We start from the raw sequence: 14,508 nt of genomic DNA on the forward strand, positions 1-14,508 counted from the left end.
TATATGTAATAAAATCATTTAATACTCCATTGAATGTTGTTGCTGCAAAGACTTCAGGAAACATTAGATAATGCTGAAAAATAGGGGTTTGCATTCTTTATTTCGTTGATGTTTCGTTTTCGGGTCCAGGGTGGGCCATTTCGGTCCACTTCCCAGATTGGAAAACTTTTTTCGTCCCAATTTCATGTTAAAAAAAACAAAAAAATACCCCCAAAAAACCCTACCCCAACCCTTCAAATTTAATTAAATACAACCCCCCACCCTCCCAACCTCCCCCCCAAGACTTGCTGAAAGTCCCTGGTGGTCCAGCGGGGGTCCCAGGACTGATATCCCGCTCTCAGGACATCAGCTGCCAGTAATCAAAATGGTGCCAGTGGCCCTTTGCCCTTACCATGTGATAGGAGCTACCCCTACAATTTTTGGCCCTGGCTGTCCATTGCTCCTATTGTGTGACAAGGGCCGGCCAATGGCACCGGTAGCCCCTGTCACATGGTAAGGGCAAAGGGCCACCGGTGCCATTTTGATTACTGGTAGCCAATGGCTCGAGAGTGGGAGATCACTCCCAGGACCCCCACTGAACCACCAGGGACTTTTGGCAAGTCTTGGGGGACTTGTATTTAATTAAGCTTGAAGGGTTGGGGTGGGTTTGGGTTTTTTTTTTTATTTAGTAGATGTGCTCTTCCTCCCCCCCCCCCCCCCCCAAAAAAAAAAAAAAAAAAAAAGATAGGAAAACCACATGAAATTTCATGGGTTTTCCTTTCCTTTTTTTTTTTTTTTTGCTTCTTGAAATGCAATGAAATAGGAAATATCGTCTTTATTTTCTATTTTGTTGCAAATGAATGTACACCACTACTGGAAAAACACATATTTATACCTCCTGGTTCCCATGAAATACCAATCAGGGGGAACCACAGGGAAATTCAAAAAAGTAAAAGAATTTTACGATTTTGGGCAGAAGTCAGGCAAGGTGAACACCATCTCCAGGAGTGGCACAGGACAGAAGGATTGGAGCAAGTGTGGATGGTCCGGTGAGGCTGGGCTGAGTCTCTGGAATGGACTGAGGTGCATGGAGGTAAGGGTGAACTTCAGATTCACAGGAACAGAGTGTGGGTAAGCATGGAGCTAGAGCACTGGAACTGGGTGCAGGTATGGTTATAACCAGAACACAGCAACAGAATGCCAGTGAGCATGGTACTGAATGTAGGTAAGCAAGGAAATGGAGGAAGGAAATTGGAACATGGAAGACAGGACAAACCTGGACGAGGACTACACTGAACTCAAAACACAGAATGCCTGAAGGCAGCAAGGCAAGAGAAGCCTCAAGGAAAAGGCAAGGGCTAGACAACGGGTCAGGAAGCCAAGCCTCAAGGGGGAGACAGGCTGGACAGGGTCTAGAAGGCTAGATAAGCTGTTAGGCAAGGAGGGAACCAGAAAGGCCGAAGGCCAGAAAGCAAGGCAAGTGGGGAATCAGAAGGCCGTAGGCCACAAAACAAGGCAAGCAGGGAACCAGAAGGCCCATAGGCCACAGAGCAAGGCAAACAGTGAACAAGAAGGCCTGTAGATCACAGAGCATGGCAAGAAACAGATGGCTAGAGCAGGGAGCCCAAATAAACTCAATACCAAAGCACCGAGGCATGGGCTAAGCAGAGTTAAATACTGGAGTCTGGATATAGGGCAGGTAGGCAAGGAAGGCTGGGCCAGCCAGGGGAGACTGCTCATGGAGGGCCTCTGGTGGTAAAGAAGCTGCACAGCAGCCAGAATTGTAACAGAGAAATTAAAATTCATAAACCAAAACTATGGATCAAACAAATATTATCGACTGAATTACTGTTTTGACATATTACCCCAACTGACTACACAGAGTAGAATAACTTGAATCTTCATACAGTGCTTCTGAAGTCCTTTGGACTTAGAGCTAGCACTTTTCCACAAATGTGTATTATATGCCTAGGTAGGTGACTCAGTACCTATAGCATTATTAATGCACTGATGAACCGTCTGTAAGCAAAACAAATACTATCCATTCAATCTCTTTATTAAGGCCAACAGGCTATAAGGAGTTCCACAAGTAGATATACTATTGCTGATATTGCAGCAATGCTTGTGAACTTGCCAATTGGTTACCTGCAGACATTATGGCTATGTGTGATGCTACAAAATTACCCTCCCTGAGTGCAATTTTAAAGTGCTATACCCACATAAATGGGTTTCTATAAAACGACTCACCTGATATATGGGTAAATTGTGCATGCACGCCCTATAAGAATGTCAGCTTTTACAGAATGAGTGGAGGCATTCCTGGAGAGAGAGCTGACAAGGGATTTACACTTATGTGTACAGTTTTACATTTTCAAATGTATGTGTAAATTTTCCAGAGTAGCGGGTATAATTATGTGCGGATACATTATGTGACATCATTTTAAAAGCAGATTCATGCATGTAATTCTGCTTTGAAAACTATATTAACTTATGTTGGTATTTGCCTCCTAATTTGAGTGTGTTGTTATAAAATTATCCTTATAGGCATGCTGAAAATAGCATAAATTGCAATAAGTCCTTAATATTATGATTGTCCCCATCACATTAACATATAAGCATTAAAATTACCACTTATGCATAAATGAGGGAACATTGTATGCAAATAAGACCATAGTGGACACAAAGGAAATAGCATTGATTGATTTCCATACCTGTTGTTTTACATTGGCTTGATAAAGCCTGAAAATGTAACACTTGCCTAAAACCCAGGGTTATATATTTACTGGGGCCAGAAATGCTTGAAATCCCACTTCCAAACCATCCTGAAGGAAAAAGGCTTGTTGGCAGTTTTATGCTTTGTTTGGTTGCATGCCCCAGATAGTTTATGTTTGATTTTACATGCCATTCCTTGCCAAAATGAATACAAGAATTTGCTCTCTAAAATAGGTCCCTACAAATATCTGAACAAAGTGTAAACTCCCTGAAATAAGCATCTACAGTTAAACAGTTTGCCAAAGTTGGGATGCCCACACAGACAGCTTACTGGAAATTAAACTCCTGGATCCAAGGTTGAGTAAACTTACATTTTGTTGTTAGAGGACAGACATGAGCATGAGCCCTGTGCCACAATGCAACCAACACAACCCCCGGGGCTGGCCATGGTCCACGTCGCTGGCAGGCAAGTGCATCCGGGCACAGGCTGGCTGAAACAGGAACACTCTTGATTTGGAACAGGAACACTTGAGACTTGGAACAGGAACTAGGAGACGTTGGATGAGAACCAGCAATCCATGCTGGTCTCTTAGATAACTCTCCAGCCACTACGTAAGCCCTTTTGTATTAGGAACAGCTTGAGCGTAGGATCAACGAAGGCTGAGGGCTCTGGGCACTCATGAAAAGACAAGACTGAAGACTCTGAAGACTTGGAACAAAACAAAGGACTTGGAACAGACCAAAGACTCTGAAGATACATGCAAGACAAAGGCTGTGAAAGCTTTGAACAAGACAAAGGCTCTGGAGACTTGGAACAAGACTAAGGCTCTGGGGACCTGGATCAAGATGAAGGCTCTGGAGATTTGGAACAAGATGAAGGCTCAGGATTTGGAACAAGCAGATGGCTGAAACAAGAACTCTAGAGACAGGGACAGGACACAGGAACTCAGAACTCAGACTCAGGGACTAGGTCTCAGGAACTAAGGAAGACACTCCAAAGACTTGAATCAGCATTGAAGACTTGGACAAACTCTGAAGACTTGGATGCAAGAAGAAAGACTTGGATGCAGGAACCAGGAGACGGAGATCATGGAGGACCACGAGAAACAGGTGACCTTGAAGGACCTGGAGACCACAGGAAACCCTTGCAAAGGCCTGGAGCAACAAAAGAAGTGGTCTTTTAAAGGCCCAAGGCAATGACATCATCAGGAGAGACTGCAGGGCTTTTCCTGCCATGGTCCCTTTAAATATTAGCAGAGGTGCGCACATGTGCCTAGGGAGAACAGGAGCAGCAGTAACGGTCAGCAGCTTTCCAGGCCATGAAGACCAATGCAGCAGCAGGGACTCTCCTACTGTGGAGAGGATGCAACATGGGTCCAGCGGCAGCGGTGGTCAAGTGGCATCATGGGTGTCGAGTGAGTGAGGCCACACAAGAAGGCAGAGGTGGCATTGGCAGCATCTGACCGATGCATGGAACAGGCAGCATCAGCAGTGACTCCAGCAGTGGAGAAGCAGAGGCAGCTTCTGCTAGCATTGGGAGTCTGTGGCATCTTGGAGTTGTGAGTGAGGCCACTCACAGGTCACTACCATGAGTAGTATCGCAACATATTTATGGTGGCCAAAGTTGCTCTGTAGCTATGTCCAGCCTGGTAGAAGCAGCTAGACACTCCATACTGGGCACAGCAATAGTTTAATATGGCCACCAGAAATGTGAATTTTTACTCTTGCTTACTTTATTTATTTATATGCTGCTTATGCATATGTCCTAGGCAGCTTACAACCAACATTACAGTATAATCAGATCAAACTAAAAACAATTTAAAACTGTGTGACAGACAGCATTAAATATCTCTGAACTTAAAAGAAGAGAAAAAAACAGAATTACTCAGAGTAAGCTTGTTCAAAGAGAACTGTTTTCAACTATTTTCTAAGTGTTTTAGTGCATTGTAAAGATCTTGTCTCATAAGGCAAATTGTTCCAAAGAACCGGAGCAGCTTCCGAGAAGGCACATTTCAGATAATCGCACATGATGTGAAAATGGGACTTCCAACAAAGCCTTTTCTGATGTGCGTAATGCTCCGGTTGGCTTGTATAATTTTAACATTGTGTTACCCATGGAAGGGAGGAGAGGGCATACAATTTATGAACCAATATGATTGTCTTAAATGTAATCCTGAACTGGATGGGAAACCAGTGAAGGTCAGCAAACCCAGGTTTAATGTGCTCACAACTTGAGAGCCTGGCTATAAGCAAAGCTGCAGCATTCTGCAGAAGCTGCATTCCTTTACGTGCAATAGCTTGGAGACCGAAAAATAGGGCATTGTAATAGTCCAAAAAAGGCATTATTAATAACTGTACTACTGTTCAGAAATCTTGTGCTTGTAATAGCTGCTTCAAGGGGCATAGTAATCATAATTTTTTATTTGAGAAACAAATGAGAAAGTGATTGATTATAACACCAAGATTTGTTGTTTGTGAGACCTGCTCTGTCTCAGGAGTTAAACTTCCAGTGTTAAGAAAATATGCTTTAAGTTGTCTGCCCTTTAACATAGCTTCCTATATTGCTGGGGAATAGCTATTGCCTTCTTTTACATGGGATTTGCATGCACCCACACTAAGCATACTGCAGGTTACTTAGCACAGGTTTTATCAGTGCTAAAACTCATATTACATACTTGAGTAAGGTTAGCGCCAAAAAGCCCATGCAAAAACATAAATACAAACTTGCAGTAGGCCCAGCATGGCTTACTACATTGGCCCCTAAAGCAGAGGAGAGTATAATGTTGTAAGAAGAAACTGCTATAGCAATGGACTCATACAATGTAGTGTTGGGTAGGAGAGATAAGATAGTGGTGAAGAGAAAACGAGCATCGACATCCTGGAAACTCATGAAAATGAACTGGATGAGGCTGTTGGGGGAAAGTGGTTTAATATGAAAATTATCAGATGGTCTGAGAGGGGAAGCAATCTGAGATACAGCAGATGGAAGGACTAGGTCAAGGCAGTGGCCATGCTTGTGAGTAGATGTGGTACAGCGGAGTTGGAAATCAAATGGGGATAGAGTCAGAAGGATTGTCTAGATGGCAGTTAAAATCCCAAAGAATAAGGGAAGGGATGATGGTTTAAGAAAGAAGGAAAGCCAGGAATCAAAGTTGTTGAGAAAGGAGGAGAGGGATTTATCCTTGGGGTCAATAAATGACACCTACCTGGAGAGGTAATGGAGTGAATAGGCAAATAGAGTGGGCCTCAAATGAAGATAAAAAGTGAGAATGAAGGGGAAGAATTCTACAGAAATCTACAGAAGAAATCTACAGAAGAGGAAGGTCAGCAGTCAAATATCACCAATATGGCCTACTGTGCAAGGTGTATTGAAGAAAAGATAATCTCCATGACAGAGAGCTGCAACTGAAGCAGAGTCCTCAGGGGAAAGCCAAGTCTCAGTCAAGGCCTGAAGATGAAGAATATGAGAGAGAGAACATGAATGCAGGAAAGCTTGTTGAAAAGAGATCGGGCATTCTACAGGGAATATAAGAAAGGAAGAGAAGAGGAAGGGAGGGAGGAGGAGTATAGGGGTAAGATTGAAGGGGTAACTGTGTGATGCACACAAATGGGGTGAAAGTTGTCTTGGAGGACCAGGATTAGGATAGATATCCTTAACAGTAATGGTTTGGAGCAGAGAATAAAATTGGGGAGGATTAACATCAGGAAGCATAGGTGTAGAGGAGCCATAGGAAATACAGAGGGAAAAATCTAATCTGAGGTAATGACTTGGCATGAACTTCCTGGCTAGCTGATGGAAGACCAAGGGGTGGTTATGTTTTCTGTGTGTCATGAGGTGCTGGGCTGGACTCAAGGTACACCATCCAAGAAATGGTACAGCCTTCCACCTAGCCAGCCCCCTCCACCTAGCCAGCCCCCTCCTCCGCAGGTTGAGCCCTTGGGTTTTGGGGGATGTTTTAGACAAGGCTTGGATAGGCTGGACCAGGCAAAGCTATGGACAACCTGGACCAGGCAAGGCTGTGGACTGGCTGGACCAGGTGAAGCTGCAGAAAGGCAGGACCAGATGAGGCTGAGGACAAGACAAGACACTGACAAGATAGGGAGTGAGTGCAGGAACAGGGCAGGACCCAACAAGACCTAAAAGACAGAACTGGACAAGACAGGACAATTCAGCAAGGACAAGACAAGGATAATGCAAGACAACTCAGAAAAATAGACATAAAAGCCCAAACGCAGCAAGGCAGGAGGCCCGTAGACCACTATGCTATAGACCTGAAGGCCTCTGGGTACAAAGAGAGGCCTGGACTGGCTACAAGGCAAGAGAGAGGCCTAGATTGGCTGCAAGGCAATGATCAAGAAGGCCCCAATGCCACAATGCAAGGCAAGAGCAAGAAGGCCCAGAGGATACAAGGCAAGAGCAACAGTAACCAGGTCAAGGAGCCAAAGGTAATTCCATGAGAAGGCAAGGATAGAATGGCAGAGCTGGGATACATAGGGCTGGAGTTTGGGTGTGCTGCACGCAGTGAGGAGGAGCTGGGAAAAGCTGTAAGCTGAGCTCGCTGAGGACTCCTGATTGAGTGGAGGCTGCAAGACAGGCTGCGTTAGGAGGCCATTGAGAAGATGGCTCGGATAGCTCTGGAGGCATCTGCAAGTAGGGAGGTATCATAGTAGTCTGAATCAGGGTACGATGAGACTGTGCAGCAGATGAAATCATAACACTGAGGCAGCTGAAAGAAGAATGCAGATAGGCTACGACCTTTCCAGTACCTAGCAAGATGCTTAGGGAGCATGAAGTAGATTGTGGTTCAGACCTGTGATAGATTGTGGTATCTTCTGAAGTCAACTATCAAAGCAGCTGGCATATTTATGCAGATGGACTGTAACTTCCCCAGCACTTGATAATCCTCTGGACGTCCCCTTATCCCCACCCCCACCTCACCAAAAAGAAAGAGTCTGAGGTCCATCGGATACCTCCAGCAAAAAGAAAGGGCCTGATGGGCTGGCAGGAGACTCTCCCACCCCTCTCCATCAAAGTGAAAGTGTTCAATGGCTCTCCAGTCTACCCCTTTTCCTGCCCCTTGCCTCCCAACCAAAACAATAGGATCTGATGGCCTGCTGGACCCAGGTAGCTCCTCCCATTTTATTTCTTCTGAAGAGTCCAAAATCTGGTGGGGCAAGAAAAAGCCTGCCTTCCTCCTGCCGCACTGGTGGTATGGGTGGGTGCTACTCAACCTGGCTTTAATTTGGCTTTTTAATTGGGGTAAAGAGTCAAAGACACCTTTGCACAGAAGGCCCCACACCACATTGAGTTTTTAGATTAGCTGATATCGCCAAATAAAATGAAATGCAAAAATCTTTAACCCTGCTGAACTTTGCCAAAGTTGTCACTACAACATTAAGGGAGTTCAGTTTTAAATTCATAGGCAGTTATGAAAAGACAAAGAATGATTACCCAGATCACATTATTTCCACGCTTAGCTTTGTGTGTGTGTGGTTTTAATGCCTAAAATATTCCAAGTGAGATGTGCTCAGGCTGCATGAATTTCTGCTGCTAAGATTCTTTGTTTTCCTACACTCTTGTCTTCCCTATACCATTGTTCCCAAACCTATTCATGGAATCTTACCTGCAAGCTCTGGTTTTCAGGATACACAGAATAAACATGCATGAGCTGTATTTGCACACACTGGTTCCCCAAAGTTTCCAAATATGATTTATGCATATTCATCTTGAAAACCAACTCCATAAGGCAAGGGTCCTGGACCAGGCCAGAAAATACACAGTACTATAAAAAAAAAAGTACCCCAAAACCTTGCATTGTGAAAGCTTTCTGCTCCTCCCTCTCACATCGCTCCTGTACGCCGCCCTCTCACCTCCCACTTTTTGCACCATAACAGATGCTTTCCTAGATTGCTTGCCTAAACAGCTCAACTTCCTTGGCTGACCAAGTGCATTTCAAGACATTTAGGCCCTATGCACTAAAACCTTTATAAAACCTCTTTGATTATATGCATTTTACGGTATACATGAAAAACAATAGCCTAAGTAGCATGACATGGTTGAGGTGTACTTCTTAACTGAAAAATAGTGGCGCATGCATGCTAGCTGCCAATCAAAATTCCTTTTACTGACGGGTCCAAATTGAAAGGGCCAGTTAGCATGGGGACTTTCATCCTCCCTCACCCCCATCAAGGTTGGAGACCCCCGAAGTAGGGTGGTTCCCCCAAGACAATCCCAACTTTCCGGAAGCTGACTCATCCCCCCAGCAGACCCCTCAAGTTAATTCTCCCTATACTGTATCCCTCTGTCCTATTGATTCCCGGCCTTCTCTTCCGGAATGAGTGCTTACCACTGCAGAGAGTCCCAATCTTCACCAGAGAGAGGGATGTGAAAGTCCCTTTATTAGTTCCACTGCAACTCTTTAAATGATTCTTGCTAGCAGCCATTTCTACTAGTGGTCACAGCATTTTGGCAGTAGGCTACTGCTATTGTAGCAGGATCACACCCCTTTTATACCCTAGAGTATAAAAGAGGCTGTTAGAGGCTATGTCCCTCCTTCCAGTAAGGGCGACAAAACAGGATTAGCAGCCAGATGTCCAAATGATTTCCTTTATTGGGTAGTAACACGAATATATGAACAATGCCCAACTCTGGCCGAGTTTTGCCCTCTTACAATGGGGCTACATCAGGGGCTACAACATACAATAACACATACTTGTAAATAATAAAAAATAATAAGAAGAACATAACTGAAACACACAATTAAAATGGTAACATGAAAATGTGGTGTAAATATGAATTATGACACAGCATATAAGTGTGAAAATGAGAACAACAATTAAATTTGTGGTATTTACCTCTACATGAGTCGTGTTATGATGACAATCCAAGTCTTAAAAAAGACTGTGCAACAAAACTCTTTAAATGATTCTTGCTAGCAGCCATTTCTACTAGTGGTCACAGCATTTTGGCAGGAGGCTACTGCTATTGTAGCAGGATCACACCCCTTTTATACCCTAGAGTATAAAAGAGGCTGTTAGAGGCTATGTCCCTCCTTCCAGTAATACATGACCTTCCAGAAGGGTAAAACGGGGAGGGGGGTATCTTCATGTAAAATCTGGGTCTGCTGGGTTGTCTTGTTGGTACTTACTGGTCTGGCCCAATCTTATTGTGTAGGGTCAGAACCAAGCATAAGCAGCAGGGAGCAATGCACCAGCAGGAGAAACATTTATTATGAAGTAGAAATAATTCAGTTCTTTTCTGTAGCAACATGCAAGGATACTTTACTTGGAAAACTGGGATAGAAAAATAGGGATGTGCAACCACTTTTTTTTTTTTTTTTCATTTTTATTGAGGTGGTGCTTGAATTTCATTTCATGGATTTTGTTTTCATATTTTTTGGCTTTTTTTTGTTTGTTTTGTTTTCAGAAAATATTGCACACTATTTGTAAATATTGCATGCAATTTTCTGAAAACAAAAAACCCTTCCAGTCTCACAGTTTCCCATGCAGCGTCAAAGGGCACAGCCAGGGAATTTAAACCCTTTGTGATCTGGACTGGAGGATGAACTTTTGCCATCAGCCCTCCATCATGCTAATTGAGGGTTGGGTCAGCATCGAAAGATCAAAAAACATATATATGTATGTATGCTGTTTTAGGCAAAAAAACATATATATGTAAGCTGTTTTACCTTACTGCACAATGTAAATAAATTCCATAAAAGAGACATTACTGCACAATCAGTGGCATAGCCACGGGTGGGCCTGGGTGGGCAGCTGCCCACCCAATTTAGACCCAGGCCCACCCAACTGACACCAGAACTGCAAGGCTGTCGTGGGATCCCATCCCCGCGACAGTGAAGAGGAGAACCCATGCTTGGCACGCCATCACGGCACACGTGGGGAAGCGGTCCTACAACCATATGGCCGACCGATCTTCCTGTTTGCGGGGGGCGGGGGGAGCGGAAGCGCCGCGCACAGTTTCCGCTTCCTCCCCCCAGAGCAGGAAGATCAGCTGGCCTCTCCTGCTATCTTCGGGCCGTATGGCCGACCGATCTTCCTGTTTGGGGGGGGGGAGGCGAGCGGAAGCGCCGCGCACAGTTTCCGCTTCCTCCCCCCAGAGCAGGAAGATCAGCTGGCCTCTCCTGCTGCCACTGGCCTCCTGCTATCTTCGGGCCGTATGGCCGACCGATCTTCCTGTTTGGGGGGGGGGAGGAGAGCGGAAGCGCCGCACACAGCTTCCGCTCCCCCCCCCCCCAGCAGGAAGATCGGTCGGCCGTATGGCTCGAAGATAGCAGGAGGCCAGTGGCAGCAGGAGAGGCCAGCTGATCTTCCTGCTCTGGGGGGAGGAAGCGGAAACTGTGCGCGGCGCTTCTGCTCTCCTCCCCCCCCCAAACAGGAAGATCGGTCGGCCATACGGCCCGAAGATAGCAGGAGGCCAGTTGCAGCAGGAGAGGCCAGCTGATCTTCCTGCTCTGGGGGGAGGAAGCGGAAACTGTGCACAGGCTTGAATGTGTATGTGAGGATGAGAATGGGAGCCTTGTTGTGTGTGTGGGGGTGAAAATCGGACCCTGGGTGTGTATGGGAGTGAGAATGGAGTCTTGAATGTGTGTGGGTGAGAATGGAGTCTTGAATGTGTGTGGGTGATAATGGAAGCTTGAATATGTGGGTGAGGATGGAAGCTTGAATATGTGGGTGAGGTTGGAAGCTTGAATGTGTGTATATATGGGTGAGGATGGAAGCTTGAATGTGTGTATATATGGGTGAGAATGGGAGCCTGGGTTTGTGTGTGTGGGTGAGAATGGAAGCTTGAATATGTGGGTAAGAATGGGTGTTTGAAAGTGTGTATGTGTGGGTGAGAATGGGACCTTAAATGTGTGTATGTGTGGGTGAGAATGGGAGAATGGGTTTGTGTGTGTGGATGAGAATGGGTGCCTGGATGTGCGTCTGTGTGTGCATAAGAATATAAGCCTGGGGAGGGGTGAGAAAGTGAGAGCTTGTATGTGTGTCTGCAGAGAATGTGAGCTTGGGGTGGGGGAGAGCATATGAGAGTGAGAGTCTGAGTGTGTGAGGGAGTCTGTGAGAGAAAGCATTTATGTATATATGTGTGTGTGTGTGGAAGGGAAGAAGACAGTAGTAGAAAAGACACTGAAGAGGAATTAGGAAATGAGTGACAAGGGAAACAACGGGAAAGAGAGACCAGGACCAACTGATTAGAAAAATACAAAGATCAGACAACAAAGGTAAAAAAAAAATATATATATATATATATAAATAGAGAGAGAGAGAGAGGGAGATGTTAGCAATTTAAATATAAAAATAGATATCAGCCAGGGACCCAGATTCTCAACTCAATAATAGTGTAAGTACACAGTGTAATCCTATATATAGCAGACCTCATACATAGTATACATAATTCATGCTAATTAGCATAAGTATACCGCAGTATAATCATTGGTCATAGTGTCCAAAATTTTTTTAAGAATTTTCTTCTGCATTTCATACGTGAACATTGAAGCCTATTGGCATTTTATAACATTTCAATCAAGCCTATTGGCATTTTATAACATTGCAAATTTTGCATGACATTTCAATCAAGCACTTAGCTTATAGTTCCGAGGAGTAAGCTAAGTGCTCGGAACTATAAGCTAAGTGCTTGATTGAAATGTCATGCAAAATTTGCAATGTTATAAAATGCCAATAGGCTTCAATGTTCACGTATGAAATGCAGAAGAAAATTCTTAAAAAATTTTGGACACTATGACCAATGATTATACTGCGGTATACTTATGCTAATTAGCATGAATTATGTATACTATGTATGAGGTCTGCTATATATAGGATTACACTGTGTACTTACACTATTATTGAGTTGAGAATCTGGGTCCCTGGCTGATATCTATTTTTATACTATTGGGCAGCTATTCCCTCTTTGATATTGGTTGCTACAGGACTTTTTTGCAGCAATTTAAATATGTCATCTTTGGGAATGTGCATTCTTATATTTTTGTATTTTGCTCTTTAAGTATTCCACTGTTCAGACATTTTAGTTTCTCAGGCTTTCTATTTTGGCTTTATCTACATGTTTCTGTTTCTAATTTATAGTCTCTTATTTCTATATTAGGTAAGGGTCAGTCTCAGTTTTGCCTGTTTGTGACAGAAATGAGTATTTCTAGCATATAATTTCTCTGTAGTAGTAGTCCAGCCTGTTCTGTTATTCCCGTAGGTGATGTATTAATGTTCTAGGGCCTGGTGTAGTATTTGCATTGCTGCTTTTTCATAAGGTTGCTGTTTGAATCCTGAGAGTCAGTGCTGTGATTGTTTGGCAAGGTTCCAGATGCCTCTTTCTTTGCAAGAGTTTGTTACTTCACAAAATAGCAGTGGAGGGTTATTTTTTGCTGAGATTACACCAGAATTTGAATTTTTTTTTTCATGTTACTTGTAACATTGCCCTAGCTCTGCGCTGCACCTGTTCTGATGATTAATTATATTTTATTGTATTTATGAAGATTTCTGGGTTTCTGCAAAGATGGTTCATGAAAGAATACATTAATTTTTGTTTTATTATATGATTGGATTTGATTGTTTTCTATACTTGAAATAATTGAAGTAAATTATTTTAAAGATTCATACATGACACATAATGGCTGTTGCAAACTACTTAGAAAGCCATTCTAGGGTGCAGTATATGGCATTATTTATCAGTAAGAAAACAACTAGTAGACCTGCATGCCTTGTGCCCACCTATGTTAACCTTGTGCCCACCCAAAAAATCAATTCTGGCTACGCCACTGTGCACAATGTAAATAATCTACCTCTGTAAAAGATTTATATTTTTTCTTGTCTATTCCTGTCCTCTTCCTCCCCCAGTTCAACAACCTTGTTATATTGTAACTTTTTACTTCCTCTGCACTGGTTAAAAATAACAAAGTTATTGCACCCCCCTGTTATTTGTAAACCGGCATGATATGATTGCATCATGAATGCCGGTATAGAAAAGCTTTAAATAAATAAATACATACATACATACATATATATGAATGCTGTTTTAGGAAAAAACCATATGTAAGCTGTTTTAGGGGAAAAAAATGACCCATAACAGAAGGCAGGTTCAAATCTCTGGAAGTAATTTTTGAGGGGGCAGTAATCAAAGCAAAACTATTTCTGTAATGCTGTTTTGAGCATTGCTGCGAGCCCTGATTGTGCAGGGTTGTCACCAGTACTAGTAGTAGGAATATTTTACCTGACCACCACTGACCTGACTGCAGCAATCCCAGTTGTTTGTTCCAAATCGACTACCTCCATGGATTTTGGTGTCAAGCTATGGGGCCGACTACAACAATTATCTTGCTCAAAAAATAAAAGAAGCACATTCATATTTTCTCAATTTTTTGTACAACCAGGGAAAAAAAAAACTGTAACAAAAAATATTTCACTGGACCGGGTGTAACAGTGATGAGGCAGAAAATTAATTTGTACTCTTGGCTACCTACTCTGCTCTAATTAAACCCACTTTTAATTATTTATTAAAATCAGGTTGTTGTTTTTTTTAAGCAGACAAAAGGTCGCCGTTGAGTATATGGCAGAATTATTTTGCAATCAAAAAATAAGCAGCTCTGTAACATTTTAGCTCTTCAGACCTTGCATTATACCTTCAGTGAAAGGTAAATTGTAATCTCTTTAAACAATCATTTTCATTCTTAATTATGTAGGATCAAGCACTTGACACATAGAAGACAGAAAAAAACACAGAAAAAAACACAGAAAATGACAGCATAGAGTAGAAGGATCCTAAGGGCCATTTAGTCCGCCCACTTTATT

The 14,508-nt window shown here is 43.2% G+C and overlaps 1 protein-coding gene across 1 annotated transcript in view; it reads left to right on the forward strand.

Moving 5' to 3' along the window:
• LRRTM4 (leucine rich repeat transmembrane neuronal 4) overlaps positions 1-14,508 on the forward strand; it is an 857,618-nt gene that overhangs the window by 106,153 nt on the left and 736,957 nt on the right. The window lies entirely within an intron of this gene.

Source organism: Rhinatrema bivittatum, chromosome 5, assembly GCF_901001135.1.
Source record: "Rhinatrema bivittatum chromosome 5, aRhiBiv1.1, whole genome shotgun sequence".
In the NCBI taxonomy this organism is placed as follows: Eukaryota; Metazoa; Chordata; class Amphibia; order Gymnophiona; family Rhinatrematidae; genus Rhinatrema; species Rhinatrema bivittatum.